At 44.8% G+C, this 22,513-nt stretch overlaps 1 long non-coding RNA gene across 1 annotated transcript; it reads left to right on the forward strand.

Annotated features, from left to right (window-relative positions):
• The first annotated feature begins 221 nt into the window (after window positions 1-221).
• Window positions 222-2,314, forward strand: LOC124698765. Its single transcript, XR_007001105.1, has 3 exons — window positions 222-841; window positions 994-1,182; window positions 2,265-2,314. It is a non-coding gene; the product is annotated as an uncharacterized LOC124698765 (long non-coding RNA).
• Window positions 2,315-22,513: the final 20,199 nt, after the last annotated feature.

Raw genomic sequence — 22,513 nt, forward strand, 5'->3', positions numbered from 1 at the left:
TTAGATTTTCTCCGTTTCTTGTTTTCCGAGTCGTTCCAAAGTCATCCGCATCATGCATACATCATATACATGGTTTTGACAAAATAAAAGTTATTTTAAATAAACCCTATTTCACTATTTTATTCTCATATGGTTCTATATGAGCCCTCTTTAATCTTTGCTTGTTTAACCAAAACCTTCTAAGTTCTTATTTGCATTTAAAATCTCAAAGAAAAATAAATATTTTGAAACCTTGCAAAATTGTTTTACAATAAAAAAATATATAAATAAAGTTTGTTTTCAAATCTTTTCCAAACCATCCCCTCGTCCTCTTCTTTGTTTAACAAAATTCAGCAAGAAAAAGAAAAGAAGGAGCTACTCTAAAGAAGAGGAAAGAAGCCAGGGAACCAACAATCAGACTGAGTGGCCTTGCTGGTCATCTTCTATCACGCAGGGCGCGTGACCACGACGTCCTCCGCGCTGCCGTGCGCTCCTCCTCCACCTCTCCTTTTTACCTGCTCCTTCTTATCCCCAACCAGAGCCCCAAGTGAACCCTAGCATCCTCCTCCCTTGGCGCCGCCATCATCTCCAACCAACCTCTGTCTTCTCTTCGACGACGGAGAAACTCCGTTATAGGGACGGTAACACCGTCGCCCCATCGTTTCCAGCCACCTCTCGCCAAGCTGAGGCCACCTCCAGCTCCGTCGTGCGACCCTGATCCTCCCCGACACACACGCGCAGCGAATCGATCAAGGAGTCGTCGAGTTCTTCGTCTACATCATCTCCGACCGCCACGTTCCGGCGAAGTTTCCGGCCATCTCCAACCTCCTCCCCAGTATCTGAAACCACCATAGTCTTCCTGGTAAGGTCCTCCGTCTTCTCCACCTTTTTCCCGTGGCATCCGACCATCTTTTCGCTGGTGTCTAACTCTGACGAAACTGACGGATGTTTCCGCCGTCGGTTTTTCTGCAACTTGGCGGCCGCCCCGTCGCCGTTCCTCGCCGCCGCCTGCAGCGCTGACCACAGGGACGGATCCCCACGGTCTCAGCTTCCTCGTCGTCGAATCCTTGAAGCAGGAGCAACTCCAGGACGCCTTTCCGTCCAACACGCCGTCGTGCTCGTTCCGGTCGCCGTCGCGAGTTCTTCTTCCTCTGCGTTGTCTGCGTCGTCCCCGAGCTCCACCGCTTCACATGTGACCTCATGGTGAGCTAGCCCTCCTTTTCCACCCCTTCCCAGTCTACTTCCATCAGTGCATGTCGTCTTTGTCCTCGTTTGGATGCACCGCCGCCGTGGTCACCGTCGAGTACGGGCACGCCCATGAGCAGGTGCAGTGTTGCTGCTGCTGCTCCGCACTCACCCATCTGCTGCTGCTACTTGCGCTAGCATGCCGTGCTCACTCCTGCACCACGTAGACACATCAGCGCCACCAGATCCTGGTCGCTGTCGATCGATTCCTTCACATATGCGTGCGTAGACAATTGACAGTCTTCAGCTTCGTCAGTTTCCGTGTCTCTGGCAGATCCGTTCAAAACAACACGATCCCAGTTTTGACACAAGCAGAATATTAGCCCAATGGCTAGATCGTTGCTCTTTCATTCTGCATATCACAGGTATAATTACTTGTGGCTACCGAATTAAACCTCTTTTTGTTTCGTTCGCTGCATCCCACACTCTCGTACATGCAGTCGTCAGTTATCCTGTAAAAGAACACAGTGGTTGTTCCTTTGTTCCTCCACCCACCATGATCAGTCTCTAACTCGTTCAACAAATAGCTAGTCTGTTGACCAAGTGCACCAGCACTATTACAACCGAGATCTCTTATGTCTATTTCTTTCTTTTATTTTGTTATATACAAATCTGTTACTACTACTATTTGAATACTAATTCAAATGGGAATGTTTTGTATATGAACTTTGATCAGAAAAATACAAGGAATTTGAATATGACATCCATATACTTGTTGCATTTCGCATCATGTCGTGCCATTATAGTTTGCATCGCACCTAATAATTAAACGCGGAGTATTTGGGAATTACTAGCTAGGATTTCCCCGCTCCGTTTAATATTGAAGTAGCTCACCCCTGCCATGTTGTACCATGCTAATCAACACTTAACTTTGACGGTAGAAAATGCAACTCCAACCTAATTTGCTTGTCCGGGGTTCCGACTCGGATTAATATGGATAGTTTGCATTGCACCATGTTGCCATGTCATGCATACCATCTTGATCATGCTGGATCTTCTTTATCCGTAGTAGTAAGACTTGCATACGTTGTGTGTTCCAGCATTTGCTTCTTCCCGGATAGGATCGTGAAGTGTTGATATGAGATACGACGAGTTCTCCGACAAGTGCTTCTGCAGTTTTTCACGAGCGAGCCCTCTCTCTTCACCTATTTTACTCTCTCCCTCGCAATGCTATCCATATGTTGCGATTCTTTATCGAGTCACGTGTCCTATTCCACTTGTTTACCATAATAATCCTATATGTATCATTCCTTACCCATAGCCGTTGCTTGATGTTTGAGCCTTGCGAGTCGTAGGCGTGTTTAGGCCATGTTGTTTATCTCGATCTGTTATCGGGATATGTTGGGTTGTTGGGAGGTTATCACATGCTATATCAGTTGTTGGAGATACACATGCTTTACTTAATTGTTAACAACTAAAATTGTAAGCAGAGGCATCTGTGAGCCCCTTTGCGAAAGCATCGGAACTTTGACTTGCTAATGTCCCCTAGGACCCGAGTTCTTGTTATCCGTTCCGAGATTGAGCGCTCTACCCGTACGTGGGGAGTGGGACCCTCATCACCCACTACCTTTCCTCGAGTCTGTTTATTGGGAGCCACAACCTTGGTTTTATTTGCCCATATGCACGATGCACGATTTACTTCCTGTTGCCTTCGGGTGTTTATATTCTGTACTGTACTCATATTGCGGATAGACTTATCCTGTGCCTGGTCGTTAGTGCCCGCCTGGACTATGTCGCAAACCTCTGGGTCCGTATCGGAGTACGGCCGAACTTCGTCACGGGTAGCTTAGTTGGGTGGCTCCCATTAAACTTTCTCTTGCATTGGGAACGATCTTGATGTGAGACTCCACCTGTAGCAAGTGGGTTCGAGCATGCGTATGGTTACATTTGGGCAACCCCTGCAGGGTGTACATCTTATCGATAAGCCGTGTCCGCGGTTATGGATGACTTGGAATTGTATAGCTTGATCATAGAACAACTTACACCTTATACTTGTTGTTAATAATATGATAATAACTTGCGTATTAATATAGCATTACTACAACCGATACCTAATAAAACTTGTCCACCGTTGAGTGCCTTTTACATTGCCTCTTCGCAATTGTTGGAGGGGATATGTGTAATCGGCTGGGTTATGTTTGTGTGGTATTTATCTGTTACCTTATGCGCTCTCTTATCTTCTCTGAGTAGACGGATGTTGTAGCGTGCCTCTATTGCTTATAGTTTTGCTGCCGCTAAACCTACCATATAGCCCCAGGCGATATATATTTATACTCGCCCGACGAGCATAGCCATTTCTAGTCTCGCTAAGTACGTGCTGGAGTTCGTTCCTTGGTACTTACTCTCGCCTTTTCCCTTTCTCTTTTGCTTCCTTCCGTTTGTCGGCAACCGATGGCCCGACTTTGACAGGTACGAGATGACGACGTTAGCAAGGTTACCCTTCCGGCTTGGCCTGGGCAGGGTTATGGACGCCACTGGTTATCTTCAGGACTCTTAGTCCAATTTGTATCTTGTCCGTACTCGGACGTATTTGATCTTATGTATGATTTGGATCTTTGTATGTATCTATTTGTATCTTGACTCGTTGGAGTTGTTGTTGTAATATATATGTTTCTTGTGGGCTCTATTGTAATCATGTTGTAATGTTACCGCTCGTGGTAATTCCTCTGGCATCACGTGTGTGATTCGTCGCGCACGTCGTGTCGGAGGGCGTCTCTGGATCGATATCATGCGGATTTCGGCGGGATCGCTGGAATCCTCATGGTACCGGTTCCGGGGCGTCACACTCCTGTCCCCCAGATCTTGGCTTCGCGATGGCGGCGGCTCTGGAAGGTTTTTGTGGGTTTCGTCCTTCGTCATAGGGTTTTCGCGACGGAGGCTTTAAATAGGCGGAAGGGCAGCCTCGGAGGGGGCTCGGGGCCACCACACCATAGGGCGGCGCGGCCCCCCTCCGGCCGCGCCGGGGTGTGGTGTGGGGCCCCCGGGGCTTCCCTCCGGCGGCTCTCGGGTGTTCCGGATGGTTCCGGGAAAAATAGGAATCCGGGTCTTGATTTCGTCCGATTCGAGAATATTTCCTTACTAGGATTTACGAAACCAAAAACAGCAGAAAACGAGGACGCGGCACTTCGGCATCTTGTTAATAGGTTAGTTCCAGAAAATGCACGAATATGACATAAAGTGTTCATAAAACATGTAGATAACATCAATAATGTGGCATGGAACACAAGAAATTATCGATACGTCGGAGACGTATCAGCATCCCCAAGCTTAGTTCTGCTCGTCCCGAGCGAGGTAAAACGATAACAAAGATAATTTCGGAGTGACATGCCATCATAAACTTGATCATATTGTAAACATATGTAATGAATGCAGCGATCAAAACAATGGTAATGACATGAGTAAACAATCGAATCATAAAGCAAAGACTTTTCATGAATAGTACTTAAAGACAAGCATCAATAAGTCTTGCATAAGAGTTAACTCATAAAGCAATAAATCAAAGTAAAGGTATTGAAGCAACACAAAGGAAGATTAAGTTTCAGCGGTTGCTTTCAACTTGTAACATGTATATCTCATGGATAATTGTCAACATAGAGTAATATAATAAGTGCAATATGCAAGTATGTAGGAATCAATGCACGAGTTCACACAAGTGTTTGCTTCTTGAGGTGGAGAGAGATAGGTGAACTGACTCAACATAAAAGTAAAGAGAATGGTCCTTCAAAGAGGAAAGCATCGATTGCTATATTTGTGCTAGAGCTTTTATTTTGAAAACATGAAACAATTTTGTCAACGGTAGTAATAAAGCATATGAGTTATGTAAATTATATCTTACAAGTTGCAAGCCTCATGCATAGTATACTAATAGTGCCCGCACCTTGTCCTAATTAGCTTGGACTACCGGATCTTTGCAATGCACATGTTTTAACCAAGTGTCACAATGGGGTACCTCCATGCCGCCTGTACAAAGGTCTAAGGAGAAAGCTCGCATTTTGGATTTCTCGCTTTTGATTATTCTCAACTTAGACATCCATACCGGGACAACATGGACAACATATAATGGACTCCTCTTTAATGCATAAGCATGTGGCAACAATTATTATTCTCATATGAGATTGAGGATATATGTCCAAAACTGAAACTTCCACCATGAATCATGGCTTTAGTTAGCGGCCCAATGTTCTTCTCTAACAATATGCATGCTCCAACCATTAACGTGGTAGATCTCTCTTACTTCGGACAAGACGGACATGCATAGCAACTCACATGATATTCAACAAAGAATAGTTGATGGCGTCCCCGAAACATGGTTATCGCACAACAAGCAACTTAATAAGAGATAAAGTGCATAAGTACATATTCAATACCACAATAGTTTTTAAGCTATTTGTCCCATGAGCTATATATTGTAAAGGTAGAATGATAGAATTTTAAAGGTAGCACTTCAAGCAATTTACTTTGGAATGGCGGAGAAATACCATGTAGTAGGTAGGTATGGTGGACACAAATGGCATAGTGGTTGGCTCAAGGATTTTGGATGCATGAGAAGTACTCCCTCTCTATACAAGGTTTAGGCTAGCAAGGTTATTTGAAACAAACACATGGATGAACCGGTGCAGCAAAACTCACATAAAAGACATATTATAAACATTATAAGACTCTACACCGTCTTCCTTGTTGTTCAAAACTCAATACTAGATATTATCTAGACTCTAGAGAAACCAAATATGCAAACCAAATTAGCAAGCTCTAAGTGTTTCTTCATTAATGGGTGCAAAGTATATGATGCAAGAGCTTAAACATGAGCACAACAATTGTCAAGTATCAAATTATCCAAGACATTTTACCAATTACTACATGTAGCATTTTCCAATTCCAACCATATAACAATTTAACGAAGCAGTTTCAACCTTCGCCATGAAAATTAAAGGCTAAGAACACATGTGTTCATACGAACCAGCGGAGCGTGTCTCTCTCCCACACAAGCATTTATTCAAACAAAAACAAAAACAAAAGCACACGGACGCTCCAAGTAAAGTACATAAGATGTGGCCGAATAAAAATATAGTTTCAAGAGAAGGAACCCGATAATTTGTCGATGAAGAAGGGGATGCCTTGGGCATCCCCAAGCTTAGATGCTTGAGTCTTCTTGAAATATGCAGGGGTGAACCACCGGGGCATCCCCAAGCTTAGAGCTTTCACTCTCCTTGATCATATTGTATCATACTCCTCTCTTGATCCTTGAAAACTTCCTCCACACCAAACTCGAAACAACTCATTAGAGGGTTAGTGCATAATAAAAATTCACATGTTCAGAGGTGACACAATCATTCTTAACACTTCTGGACATTGCATAAATCTACTGGACATTAATGGATCAAAGAAATTCATCCAACATAGCAAAAGAGGCAATGCGAAATAAAAAGGCAGAATCTGTCAAAACAGAACATACCGTAAAGATGGATTTTATTAGGCCACCAGACTTGCTCAAATGAAAATGCCCAAATTGAATGAAAGTTGCGTACATATCTGAGGATCACGCACGTAAATTGGCTTAATTTTCTGAGCTACCTACAGGGAGGTAGACCCAGATTCGTGACAGCAAAGAAATGCTGGAACTGCGCAGTAATCCAAATCTAGTATCAACCTTTCTATCAACGACTTTACTTGGCACAACAAAACACAAAACTAAGATAAGGAGAGGTTGCTACAGTAGTAAACAACTTCCAAGATACAAATATAAAACAAAGTACTGTAGCAAAATAACACATGGGTTATCTCCCAAGAAGTTCTTTCTTTATAGCCGTTAAGATGGGCTCGACGAGTTTTAATGATGCTCACATGAAAAATAGAGTATGAAGCAAAAGAGAGCATCAAGAGGCAAATTCAAAACAAATTTAAGTCTAACATGCTTCCTATGCATAGGAATCTTGTAAATAAACAAGTTCATGAAGAGCAAAGTAACAAGCATAGGAAGATAAAACAAGTGTAGCTTCAAAAATTTCAGCACATAGAGAGGCATTTTAGTAACATGAAAATTTCTACAACCATATTTTCCTCTCTCATAATAACTTTCAGTAGCAACATGAGCAAACTCAACAATATAACTATCACATAAAGCATTCTTATCATAAGTCTCATGCATAAAATTATTACTCTCCACATAAGCATAATCAATTTTATTAGTTGTAGTGGGAGCAAATTCAACAATGTAGCTATCATTATTATTCTCATCATCAAATATAGGAGGCATAGTATAGTCACAACAAAATTTACTCTCCATAGTAGGTGGCACCAAAAGACCACTATCATTATAATCATCATAAATAGGAGGCAAAGTATCATCAAAGAAAATTTTCTCCTCAATGCTTGGGGGACTAAAAAGATCATGAAAACCAGCTTCCCCAAGCTTAGAACTTTCTATATCATTATCAACAATGGTGTTCAAAGCGTTCATACTAATATTACTACCGAGCATGCAAATAAGATTCCATAGGTTTTTTAATTTTCGCATCAAACAATCCATGTTTTAAATCGGGAAATAGAATAAGAAGCTCATTGTTGTCCATTATGCCCAACTAGTGTAAACAAGAAACAAAAAGATGCAATTGCGGGATCTAAAGGAAATAGCTTCGAGCACAAACACAATGGTGCCGAGAAAAGTATCGTTACACTGGAACCGGAGTATGAGTGCCTTTTTACCTTTCCTCCCCGACAACGGCGCCGGAAAAGTGCTTGATGTCTACGGGAGCTTCTATTCTTGTAGACAGGTGTTGGGCCTCCAAGAGCGAGAGGTTTGTAGAACAGCGGCAAGTTTCCCTTAAGTGGATCACCCAAGGTTTATCGAACTCGGGGAGGAAGAGGTCAAAGATATCCCTCTCATGCAACCCTGCAACCACAAAGCAAGAAGTCTCTTGTGTCCCCAACACACCTAATAGGTGCACTAGTTCGGCGAAGAGATAGTGAAATACAGGTGATATGAATAAATGCGAGTAGTAGTAACAGTGCCAGAAAATAGCTTGCTGGCGTGTAGTTGATGGTGGTAATATGGTAGCAGTAGTAACGCAGTAAAACAGTAAACAAGCAGCGATAGCAGTATTTAGGAACAAGGCCTAGGGATTAGACTTTCACTAGTGGACACTCTCAACATTGATCACATAACGAGAATAGATAAATGCATACTCTACACTCTCTTGTTGGATGATGAACACATTGCGTAGGATTACACGAACCCTCAATGCCGGAGTTAACAAGCTCCACAATTCAATGTTCATATTTAAATAACCTTAGAGTGCAAGAAAGATCAACACGACTAAACCAAGTACTAACACGAGCATGCACACTTGTCACCTTCACGCTATGTAGGAGGAATAGATCACATCAATACTATCATAGCAATAGTTAACTTCACAATCTACAAGAGATCATAATCATAGTATGCACCAAGTACTAACACGGATGCACACACTGTCACCATTACACCGTGTAGGAGGAATAAAACTACTTTAATAACATTGCTAGAGTATCACATAGATAAATTGTGATACAAAACACATTGCAATCATAAAGAGATATAAATAAGCACTTCACTACGCCATTCATAACAGTGAGTAAGTATTCTGTCCTTTACACACGTGGGACAAGGAGTCTCCGGAGATCACATAAGTAAAACTCACTTGACTAGCACAATGACATCTAGATTACAAGCATCATCATATGAATCTCAATCATGTAAGGCAGCTCATGAGATTATTGTATTGAAGCACATAGGAGAGAGATTAACCACATAGCTACCGGTACAGCCCCGAGCCTCGATGGAGAACTACTCCTTCCTCATGGGAGCAGCAGCGGTGATGAAGATGGCGGTGGAGATGGCAGCGGTGTCGATGGAGAAGCCTTCGGGGGCACTTCCCCGCTCCGGCGGGTGCCGGAACGGAGACTCCTGTCCCCCGGATCTTGGCTTCGCGATGGCGGCGGCTCGGAAGGTTTACGTGGGTTTCGTCCTTCGTCATAGGGTTTTCGCGACGGAGGCTTTAAATAGGCGGAAGGGCAGCCTCGGAGGGGCACGGGGCCACCACACCATAGGGCGGCGCGGCCCCCCTCCGGCCGCGCCGGGGTGTGGTGTGGGGCCCCCGGGGCTTCCCTCCGGCGGCTCTCGGGTGTTCCGGATGGTTCCGGGAAAAATAGGAATCCGGGTCTTGATTTCGTCCGATTCGAGAATATTTCCTTACTAGGATTTACGAAACCAAAAACAGCGAGAAAACAGGGACTGGCACTTCAGCATCTTGTTAATAGGTTAGTTCCAGAAAATGCACGAATATGACATAAAGTGTGCATAAAACATGTAGATAACATCAATAATGTGGCATGGAACACAAGAAATTATCGATACGTCGGAGACGTATCACATGTCTAATGGGAAAAATGACTAAGACTCCATTTTCTGGTACAATGGAGCGAGCTACAGACTTGTTGGAAATCATACATACCGATGTGTGCGGACCAATGAGTGTAGCATCACGCGGTGGTTATCGTTATGTTCTAACCTTCACAGATGATCTGAGTAGATATGGGTATATTTACTTTATGAAACATAAGTCTGAAATTTTCGAGAAGTTTAAGGAATTCCAAAGTGAAGTAGAAAATCAACGTAACAAGAATATTAAGTTTCCGCGTTCTGATTGCGGAGGCGAATATCTGAGTTATGAGTTTGGCATGCATTTAAAGAAATGCGGAATACTTTCACAGTTGACACCGCCGAAGACACCACAGCGCAATGGTGTGTCCGAACGTCGTAATCGAACTCTCTTGGATATGGTTCGATCTATGATGTCTCTTACCGATTTGCCATTATCATTTTGGGGTTATGCATTAGAGACAACCGCATTCACTTTAAATAGGGCACCATCTAAATCCGTTGAAACGACACCGTATGAATTATGGTTTGGAAAGAAACCTAAGTTGTCGTTCCTTAAAGTTTGGGGTTGCGAAGCTTATGTAAAGAAGTTACAACCTGACAAGCTAGAACCCAAAGCGGAGAAATGCGTCTTCATAGGATATCCTAAAGAAACAATTGGGTACACTTTCTATCACAGATCCGAAGGCAAAATCTTTGTTGCCAAGAACGGATCCTTTCTTGAGAAGGAGTTTCTCACTAAAGCAGTGACTGGAAGGAAAGTAGAACTCGACGTGGTTAATGAAACTTCTCTCGTAGATCAGGGTAGCGCAGTGCCGGAAGATGTTCATGTGCAGCCTGCACCGATAGGAGAGGAAGCAAATGATGATGATCATGGAACTTCGAACGAGGAAACTACTGAACCTCGCAGATCGATGAGGGAGCGTACCACTCCTGATTGGTATGATCCCAGCTGTCTAAATGTCATGATTGTGGACAACAATGATGAAGACCCTGCGACGTATGAAGAAGCAATGATGAGCCCAGATTCCAACAAATGGAAAGAAGCCATGAAATCCGAAATGGGATCCATGTATGATAACCAAGTATGGACTTTGGTAGACTTACCTGATAGCCGCAAGGCTGTTGAGAATAAATGGATCTTCAAGAGAAAAACAGATGTTGATGGTAATATTACTGTCTATAAAGCTCGACTTGTCGCGAAGGGGTTCCAAAAAATTCAAGGAGTTGACTACGATGAGACTTTCTCACCTATAGCGAAGCTAAAGTCTGTGAGAATTTTGTTAGCAATAGCTGTATTTTTCGATTATGAGATTTGGAAGATGGATGTTAAAACGGCGTTCCTTAATGGTGATATTTAGGAAGAGTTGTATATGGTACAAACCAAAGGTTTTGTCGATCCTAAAAATGCTGACAAGGTATGCAAACTTCAGTGTTCCATTTATGGACTGAAGCAAGCAACCCGGAGTTGGAACCGACGCTTTGATAGGGTGATCAAAGACTTCGGGTTTATACAGACTCATGGTGAGGCCTGTATTTACAAGAAAGTGAGTGGGAGCTCTGTAGCATTCCTGATATTATATGTAGATGACATATTATTGATTGGGAATGATATAGAACTACTAAGCAGTATTAAAGGTTATTTGAATAAGTGCTTTTCAATGAAAGACCTTGGTGAAGCAGCGTACATTTTAGGCATCAAGATTTATAGAGATAGATCAAGATGCCTAATAGGGCTTTCACAGAGTACATACCTGGACAAGATTCTAAAGAAGTTTAGAATGGATGAAAGCAAGAAAGGGTTCTTGCCTATGTTGCCAGGTAAGGTCTTGAGTAAAACTCAAGGTCCGGCTACGACAGAAGAAAGAGAGAGGATGAACAAGATCCCCTATGCCTCGGCGATGAGGCTCTATCATGTATGCCATGCTATGTACTAGGCTGGATATCGCACATGCTTTGTTAGTTTGACCAGCGAGATATCAAAGTGATCCAGGAATGGAACAACTGGACAATGGTCAAGAATATCCTGAAGTACTTGAAAAGGACTAAGGATATGTTTCTTTGTTATGGAGGTGACCAAGAGATCGTTGTAACCGAGTTACACCGATGCAAGTTGGAACACCGATCCCGATGACTCTAAGTCTCAATGCGGGTACGTGTTTATATTGAATGGTGCTTGCGATAAGCTGGATGAGTTCCAAGCGAGTGCACGGTGGCGAAGTCTTCAAGCGAATCTGAATACATAGCGGCTTCGGAGGCTTCATCGGAAGCGGTATGGATGAAGAGGTTCATTGTTGAGCTTGGTGTGGTTCCTAGTGCATTGGACCCATTAGTCATCTATTGTGACAACACGGGTGCCATCGCCAATGCAAAAGAACAAAGGTCACACAAGAAGTTGAAGCATATCAAGCTGCGTTTTCATTCGATTCGCGAGTACATCGAAGATGGTGAAGTAGAGATTTGCAATGTACACACAGATCTGAATGTGGCAGATCCGTTGACTAAAGCTCTCCCTAGGGCAAAGCATGACCAACACCAGAACGCCATGGGTGTTAGGTACCTTACAATGTAATTTAGATTATTGACTCTAGTGCAAGTGGGAGACTGTTGGAGATATGCCCAAGAGGCAATAATAAAGTGGTTATTATAATATCTTTGTGTTTTATATAAATGTCTGCATACCATGCTATAATTGTATTAACCGAAACATTGATACATGTGTGTTATGTAAACAACAAGGAGTCCCTGGTAAGCCTCTTGTATAACTAGCTTGTTGATTAATAGATGATCATGGTTTCGTGATCATGAACATTGGATGTTATTAATAACAAGGTTATGTCATTGGATGAATGATATAATGGACATACACCCAAATTGATGAGGACATCCCATCTCTTGATACAACCGCTGTACCTACAGCGACACAAATACAAGGACCAATCACTCGAGCTCGTGCCAAACAACTGAACTATCAGGTACTTTCGTTTCTTGGAACTATTCCTCACATACACGAGAATATGATGCTGCCTAAATCAGATATGTTTGTTACTCTTAGGAATGATGGACCAAGCATGGATGAGGAGGACAAGCATTGGAGCATGATCACACATGGAGGAGATGGCGGCAAGCACTTGAGGATTGAAGATGATGCCACAAGTGGAGATTTCGGGACTTTGAAGCCACCATAAGAAGAGATGAAGACATGGACGAAATATAGAGTTCTCCACTTCATAATTTCGTCCATAGCATAATATGGTGCTGCGTCACCTTTAGTTTCGGGCCAGGCCCATGTCATTTTCGCGGGAATTAAGTCGGCCACTTTTTAGAGTCCGTATTGAAGGGGGAAAGGCCTTCTAGGGTTTGGTTCGGCCACCACATGTATGGCTGGCCGAAACCCCACCTTTTCCTCCTTTAAATACCCCCATAGCCGTCACGTTTAGACTCGGATTTTGATTAGACTAAAAGTTAGCCATTGTTGCAACTCTCGTGTACTTCTTTTGAGGCCAACGCCCGAACAAGACCGACTATTCGGAATCCCACCTTTTTCAATAAAGCTTTCATCTATATCCGCAATACTTCTGATTGCATTATTAGTTCTTACTTGTTCTCGATTTCAGGTAGGAATTAAGACCCTCGCTGGTCAGGCTGATCGTGCATCCGCAAGATCAGTAACTCCCGGAGATTGTCCTAGCGATTGCATTGGCGCACGAGCTTTGCACGTGTAGTCGGATCGTCAAGCACGAACTCCACCAACAAATCGACGCTATCATACTCTCATCGAAAGATCGGCCACCTTTGCCCTATCAAGTGGTATCAGATTTCAGGTTGCTCGGTGAGATTTACTGTTTTCGTAGTATAGATTGCATCTGCCATCATACCCATAAACCACGAAAAAGCCAAAAAATACTGTTAGGGTTTTTAGATCATAGTCCCATAAACCCCTGCCACGCCTTGCATTGTCTTTTCAGTTTTGCATAGTTGAATTTGTGTCTGCATCTTCGTGTCGAGTTGCTGGTCTTAGTGTCTAGTTCCTTTAGAGTTTCGAGTTCTGGTCATATTAGTCACGCCGCCGCCGCCACTCGCACCATACGCAGATCACCGCCACCACCACCACCATATACTTCCGCCACTGCCATATACACCCTGCCATATACTTCCGCCACTGCCATATACACCCTGCCATATACTTCCGCCACTGCCATATACACCCTGCCATATACTTCCGCCACTGCCATATACACCCTGCCATATACTTCCGCCCTGTGTCCTACCGCGACACGGATTCGTGTTGTTTCTCTGCCGCGACAGAGCCCGTGTAGAATTAGGTTTTCTTGTTTTTCCTACTTAGCTGTTACCTTCTAATATCATCTTGCGCTGCAGAAAAATTTCCGTGAGATAAGTTTCGGCCGCCAGTAAAGAATTGGAAGGAGAGCAAAAAAAAGTCTGGAAACGCTTCCGAAAAAAATTTCTGGCTACATTGGTTTTTCACTTTGGCGATCACTTTTCGCCACTGGCCGTTATAGCGACATTTTTTTGGCGCCTGCGCGCTTTCCGGAGCACCTCCGAAATTTCGACAAAAAAATTTTCTGAGGCTATACTGTTTTTAGACCTTGGGGATCAGTTTGAGCCACTTTCCATCATAGTGATTTTTCACACCTCGTGTCGCCACCTCATCGCCACCTCATCGCTGCTAGTTGCTTGTGTGCCGCGCCGTGACCTCGCTCGTGTTCTAGGCTCGCGTCTCTAGTACGGTCTAGCCTAGGACCAGCACAGTACCGTTGTTGAGCATACTTTCAATATTGCATTGCTGTTTTGACAATTGTTGTTTTGCTACCATATTAGCCTTCCTACAGCTCTACATATTGTCTCCACGTGCACTGTGTCGACACCTGGTAATCGCTTTGGAAATCTTTGGAGACGCTGATCCTTGCTGGTTGTTACATCACCTTCCTCCTGTTTGGTAAGAACTTGTAAGAGCTTTGTATTTTGCTTGACGAATTGCGCGTGAACCACCATATTCCGTAGTTTGTAGGCATATACATTTGTGCTTTTTGTGTACTAACCATGTCAGGACCAGTTGATCCGACCGCTGTTGACCCGGCCAAGATGACGCCTGAGCAGTTGCATGCTCACTTCACCCACCTTTTGGGCGGGCATGCACGCGACACCGATGCGCGCATTGATGACGTGGATGCCAAACTCACCGACGCGCTGGACAAACTGGATGGCCTCGAGGCAGCTTTCAACTCCAAGCTCGACGCTAAAAGTTCCAGGAGCTGTTGACTCGGTTACCGCCGCCTCGCGCCAACGTGCAACGCCGCGCACGCCGCGTTCCTCGTGCGGACGTTCCTGCAGGTACCGCCCCTGCTGCAGCAGCCGCACATGACGCACCTTCTGATGAAGGCTACGAAGATTATGAAGGGGACGCGGACGAGCGAGGTAGATGAGAACGTCTCGGACGGCGAGGAAGTCCAACAACCTGCACCTGGTCGTCCACGGCAGCTGAACCGCCACGCTCGACCACCTCCACGCCCGGTACGTAATGATGATGATCATGTTGCTAAGCTGAAACTGAATATTCCGCCATTTGAGGGTAGATATAATCCTGATGCATATCTTACATGGGAATTGGAAGTAGAACAACGCTTTGCATGTTTAAAATACCCTGATCACTTGTGTGTTAGTCCTGCTACTTGTGAGTTCACAGATTTTGCATCTATTTGGTGGTCTGAATATTGTAGAACACACGCAGCAAATATTCCTGCTACATGGGTTGGGTTAAAACTTGCTATGCGTACTCGCTTTGTTCCTCCACATTATCAACGTGATTTGCTGAAAAAATTGTCTCGCTTAGAACAAGGAAAAAATTCTGTAGAAGACTATTATCAAGAATTGCAAAGCGGCATGATTCGCTGTGGTATTGTAGAGGATAATGAGGCTATGCTTGCTCGTTTCTTTGGTGGTTTGAATAAAGAGATTCAGCATATTTTAGATTATAAGGAGTACAACACTATTACTCGCTTGTTTCATCTTGCTTGCAAAGCTGAACGTGAAGTGCGGGATCGTCAACCACCATGGAGAAGAGCTAATGTTTACGCAGGTCGTACATCGTCGTGGTCTCCGCGACAATCAGCGCCACAATCTCGTGGTACTGCAACAGCACCTACTACCTCCAAGTACACCGCGCCTGCATCACGAGCACCTCCTGCCTCCACACCAACACCATCGGCTGGTCCTCCTCGGAGTTCATCTTCCATGGCCTCCACGGGGAAGACGCGCGACATTCAATGTCGCAAATGCTTGGGATTTGGTCACATAGAGAAAGAATGCAGAACCAAGCGTGTGATGTTGGTGCGTGAAGATGGCGAATATGATTCTGCAAGTGACTTTGATGAAGATACATTGGCCCTTATTGCTGCACGTGATGGTGCCAACTCTGATTCTGAGAGAGAGATGGAGGTAATGGAAGCTGACACTGCTGATCAGTATAGGAGCTTAGTTGCACAGCGTGTGTTGAGCGTGCAATTGAGCAAAGCTGAGCATGATCAACGCCACAATCTGTTCCAAACAAGAGGCGTTGTAAAAGAGCGAGCTATAAGGATCATCATTGATGGAGGGAGCTGCAATAATCTGGCTAGCGTTGATATGGTGGAGAAGCTTTCTCTTCCTACAAGACAGCGCACACATCCATACTACATACAATGGTTTGAGAGCTCTCGGAAGCTCAAGGTAACAAGAACTACACGTGTGCATTTTACCATTGGTACATATTCTGATTTTGTGGATTGTGATGTTGTACCTATGCAAGCTTGTTCTTTGTTACTTGGTAGACCTTGGCAATTTGATAGAGAATCTGTTCATAATGGTAAAACTAATCGAGTATTCTCTTATGCATGATGGAAAGAAAATTGGTCTCAAACCTATGACTCCTGAACAAATACTAAAAGATGATCTTGCTAGAGCTAGTAGAGTAAAAAACGAGGAGAAACTTAAGAGTGAGAATCAGATTGTTGCTGCAGATTTTGTTCCACATAAGACTAATACTAAATCTGATTCGAACCATGCTACTGAAATTCGTTTGAAAAATCCTTGTTTGCTTGCTAGCAAATCTGATATTGCTGAACTTGATGTGGTGTGACGCCCCAAAACCGGTACCATGAGGATCCCAGCGAACCCGCCGAAATCCGCACGATATCGATTCTAGGAGACGCACCACCAAGCGCCTCGTACACGCCGAAGCATGCACGCGATGCGGGTGGAATCAATCACGAGTGGTAACATTACAACAGATTACAATAGAGCCCACAAGAAACAGATATATTACAACAACGACTCCAACGAGTCAAGATACAAATAGATACATATAAAGATCCAAATCATACAGAAGATCAAATACATCCAAGTACGGACAAGATACAAATTGGACTAAGAGTCCTGAAGATAAACGATGGCGTCCATAACCCTGCCCAGGCCAAGCCGGAAGGGTAACCTTGCTAGCGTCGTTCTTCATCGTACCGATCTTCATACCTGCCCGGTTATATCCCGTAGAAGCAAGCAATAAGTACGGATTCGTACTTAACAAGACTTCAAGACGTATAAGCATTCGTCAACCAGTCATCCTTTGTACTTGAGGCACGCAGGGGACTTAGAGGACGCAAGAGGAACGTCATAGGCAATATGGTGGGGTTAAGCGGCAGCGCGCAAGCACTAAAAACCTATAGAGACACTCTACAACATTCGTCTAATCAGAGAAGATGAGAGAACGCATAAACTAACAGTTCTATACTCTGCAAACATAACACGGCCGATGCGTTCCCCCTTCGCCAAGAAGTACTTACAAAGGCACTCACACGGTTGTCAAGTTTTAACCATTTATTATTAGAGTTGTGCTAACTTACTACGCAAGTTATTATTAATAAACAACAGATGTAAGTTGTCTATGGTCGAGTCATACAGCTCCAAGTCGTCCATAACCGCGGACGCGGCTTATCGATAAGATTTTACCCTGCAGGGGTGCCCAAATGTGCCCACACGCACGATCAACCCACTTGCGACAGGTGGATATCACGACTCGCACTCTCCTTCACGACAACAATGTCCAGGAAGCCACCTAACTAAGTTGAACCCGAATCGAAGTCCGGCCGAATCTCCGAGACGGACCTAGCTGTTTGCGAGAACGGCTTCCGAGGGTCAAAACACACACTGGGGCGAATGACCCGCTTCAGCATGCGATAAACGCGCAGGCCGCGAACCTATACGTGCATACCAGAAACAAGGGATACAAGGCACCCAGGGGCTTCCCAAAGTAAATAAGTAACAAGCTGGCATGCACGCAACAACAAATGGTAAAACATTACGAACTAGTTGTGGCCACTGGACAAAGCTGTAGATTCCGGCAGTGGTCGAGGGGAGACCCAGAAGCATACCCACATGTGGTTAGAGCGCTCAGTCTCGGAACAGATAACAAGAACTCGGGGTCCTAAGCTTTAAAGAAACACAAGTGAGCCGTCACAAAACGATCAGCTGACCCACTGATGCCTCCGCTAACAACTATTAATAAGTAACCATGATACCCTCAACGAGATATAACCATAAACCATGTGTCATGATTCCCAACTGATAACCCGATAAGATAACAATAACGGTAACGAGATATAAACATCACTAGCATGCACTACGACTCGCAAGGCAGACCCGATAACCAAACAACAGCTGTAGGAGGTTGGTGGAGGCAATATAGGCTGCTTGAGGTAACAAGTGGAAGGGACACGTGACAAGAACGCAACTTAAAGCTAGCATGAGGGAGAAGGCAAAATAAAATAGGTGAGCGACTTCTGCAGGGGCAGGAGTATAGGGGAAATGCTTGCCTGTTAAAGCTTGCCGAGGGACATCCGGAGAGCTCGTCGTATCTCACCACACCACTTCGGGATCCTATCCGGGAAGAAGCAAATGCTGCAACAAACAACGGATGCCCACCTTACCACTACGGCAAAAGAATCGGCATGATCATGGTATGATATGCATGGCATGGCAAACATGGTGCGGCGATGCAACTTATCCAAATTAAGCGGAATCGGAATCCGGACAAACAAATTAAGGTTGGAGTTGCATTTCTACCGGCAAATTTAATGGTTGATTAGCATGTCATAAGATGGCAGGGGTGAGCTACTTCAATATTAAACGGAGCGGGGAAACCATATATTGCAATTCCCTAATACTCCGCATTTATATATTAGGTGATATGCACAAACTAGCACGATTCGACATGATGCAAGATGCAAACATATGTATATGGATGACAATCTATTAATCTATGCATTTTTCGATAAAGGTAGACATATTGTTTGCAGCAATTGGATTTGTAGAACAAAATATATATGATAAACAAGTTTTGCAAAATAAAGATAATTGGAGGCAGGAAGGGTGGATTTAATCCTCCGGTGCTGATATTTGATCCCAGGTTAGGCTGGTTCGCTGGCTTGAAAAGATACGAAGCAAGACAGATATTACTACAGGAATTATTAACTGAATTTTTATCGGAGGTGTTATCCGGAACTGAAAAACAACGACGAAAAGAAGGGCATTTTGCTGTCCCTGGAATTCATCTGGTTCTGCTGTCACGTGAACCACTTCGGCTAGACTTAGGTCATAGAGTAAGATAGAGAGCAGAACTGATTGGGTGAAAGCACGAGAAAAACTAGCCAGTCAAATACGTAGCAAGTAAGCGGACTGCTAGATCGATCTGCTGCCGCTCCTAGCTAGCTAAGACAAACTGCTGGATCAATTCATAAGCTAGCTACTTTAAGCAAGCAAGCAAGTTGTTGAATTGATTCAGGAGCTAGCTGCACGGGGCATGACCGTGAGTGCGTCGTGAGGCGCAGTGAGGCGCGGGGTGCTGTGCGAGTGTGCGACCTGGAAGGCAACAGCGATAGAAGCGATTAACCGAACTCTACTCACAACCGCACTTTGTGAGGAGGCGAGGAAGTGCTTGTTGTCCGACGAACTGAAAACTGAAAGGATCAAAACCGTGCGCTCGCGGCAAAGATCGCCGATGGCGACCTGGAAGAAGTGACGCCGAAGGTGTGTGCGTGGTGCCAAAGGCAGCACGGAGACACGGAGATGTCCACGGACATGCTCGTGTCGAGCGAGAACCGAGGCTGCACGACGAAGACGACCAAAGGTCGTGGTCACCGGCGGCGCACGGCGACGGACATCCAGAAACAAACGATGCAATGACGGAAAACAAGGCTGGGAAAAGGAATTTCGTAGAAGGTGCTCACCCGGGGGCTCGATGGTGAAGAGGAACGGCTCGGGTACGCGAACCGGGAAGCGGGCGGCGCGGCGGCGACCATGGCAAGGATGCACTCGTGCGGACAAAGGCAACAAAATCGTCGGATTTTGGCGTCGCGAAAACGGGATCAGATGCGTCGAGGGAGGAGGGGAAAAGAAGGAGGACCTCACCGGGAAGCCGATGAACACGTCGACGGGGCGGAGGGGCTCGGAGGCGGTCGGAAACCTCGCCGGAGTGTGGCGGCCGGAGATGGTGTGGATGAAGAGCTAGACGATTCCTTGATCGATTCGCTGCGCGCGTGTGTCGAGGATGATCGGGATTGCACGACGGAGCAGTAGGTGGCCTCAGCTTGGCGAGAGATGGACGGAAACGACGGCGAGACGGTGATGTTCAGACGGTGGTGCTCAACATCTTCAAGGAAAACCCTCCCCGTCTCTCTCCATTTCTTTCGTGGTGAAGGGGAAAAGAAGGAGGCTATAGGTGGTGTGTGGCTGTGGAGGGAGGCTGAAAAATATCTACAGGAGATGGGTTGCGGCTGGCACGGCACGCACGTAACTTGGAAGAGCCAGAGAGCTCATGCTCTGTTCGTGAGGAGGAGGGCAGCAGAAAAAGAGGTTGGCTTTGGTGGGTTCAGAACAAAGACGTGGCCAGCTGGATGTTCTCTCTTCTTCTTCCCTTTACTGCTTCTTCTTTTCCTTTTTCTTGCTGAATTCTTCCCAGGCAAAAAGAGGATGGGGGAAGGGTTTTGACATATTTGTAAAACTATATTTTGATATTAGAATAATTTTGTGAAGTTTTCAAAATATTTGTTTTGGTTTTAATTAAAATAAGAAAAAGGACAGGGAGGGTTTTTATAGAACCATACAAGAGAAACTAAAAATAGATTTTATTTAAATAATTTTAGTTTGTAAAAACATGGATATGATACGTGCATGATGCCATGATTATGCACAAAAGAAAATAACAAACAAATCTAATAGGGGTATTATCCTGGGTCGCTACAATCGACACCACTAACAAGGAACCTCGCCCCGAGGTTCCTTGTCAACCTAAGGGGGAGTTGGTTAAACTATCGGGTCTTAAGGCAACGTGTCGATCTTCTCGACACCACTAACAAGAATTATTGCTCCATGTTGAACGGTTGACACCACCAACAAGAAGTCTTTGTTCCGCTGTCGATGATGAACTTTCATCGGGACCTCCGAAGATCGGACCTAGTAGGTGAGGGGAAAAGATCGTCCAACCCACGTCGAAACCTAATACTCAAAGAAATTCAGATAAGAGAAAAGACTCAAAACTCGCATAGATAAGAGGAGAAAGAATATAGGTAAGGAGAAAAATCAGAACTATTCAGATCTATCCAACGAATTTTCAGAAAATAGTTTGGACTCTCTAAACTCAACGACCGTTGGCAAGGTTATCCTAAAGGCCGGACTATTGGGGTACCGTCAACCTGAGGCTCTGATACCAACTTGTGACGCCCCAAAACCGGTACCATGAGGATCCCAGCGAACCCGCCGAAATCCGCACGATATCGATTCTAGGAGACGCACCACCAAGCGCCTCGTACACGCCGAAGCATGCACGCGATGCGGGTGGAATCAATCACGAGTGGTAACATTACAACAGATTACAATAGAGCCCACAAGAAACAGATATATTACAACAACGACTCCAACGAGTCAAGATACAAATAGATACATATAAAGATCCAAATCATACAGAAGATCAAATACATCCAAGTACGGACAAGATACAAATTGGACTAAGAGTCCTGAAGATAAACGATGGCGTCCATAACCCTGCCCAGGCCAAGCCGGAAGGGTAACCTTGCTAGCGTCGTTCTTCATTGTACCGATCTTCATACCTGCCCGGTTATATCCCGTAGAAGCAGCAATAAGTACGGTTTCGTACTTAACAAGACTTCAAGACGTATAAGCATTCGTCAACCAGTCATCCTTTGTACTTGAGGCACGCAGGGGACTTAGAGGACGCAAGAGGAACGTCATAGGCAATATGGTGGGGTTAAGCGGCAGCGCGCAAGCACTAAAAACCTATAGAGACACTCTACAACATTCGTCTAATCAGAGAAGATGAGAGAGCGCATAAACTAACAGTTCTATACTCTGCAAACATAACACAGCCGATGCGTTCCCCCTTCGCCAAGAAGTACTTACAAAGGCACTCACACGGTTGTCAAGTTTTAACCATTTATTATTAGAGTTGTGCTAACTTACTACGCAAGTTATTATTAATAAACAACAGATGTAAGTTGTCTATGGTCGAGTCATACAGCTCCAAGTCGTCCATAACCGCGGACGCGGCTTATCGATAAGATTTTACCCTGCGGGGGTGCCCAAATGTGCCCACACGCACGATCAACCCACTTGCGACAGGTGGATATCACGACTCGCACTCTCCTTCACGACAACAATGTCCAGGAAGCCACCTAACTAAGTTGAACCCGAATCGAAGTCCGGCCGAATCTCCGAGACGGACCTAGCTGTTTGCGAGAACGGCTTCCGAGGGTCAAAACACACACTGGGGCGAATGACCCGCTTCAGCATGCGATAAACGCGCAG

Source organism: Lolium rigidum, chromosome 3, assembly GCF_022539505.1.
Source record: "Lolium rigidum isolate FL_2022 chromosome 3, APGP_CSIRO_Lrig_0.1, whole genome shotgun sequence".
NCBI lineage: Eukaryota > Viridiplantae > Streptophyta > Magnoliopsida > Poales > Poaceae > Lolium > Lolium rigidum.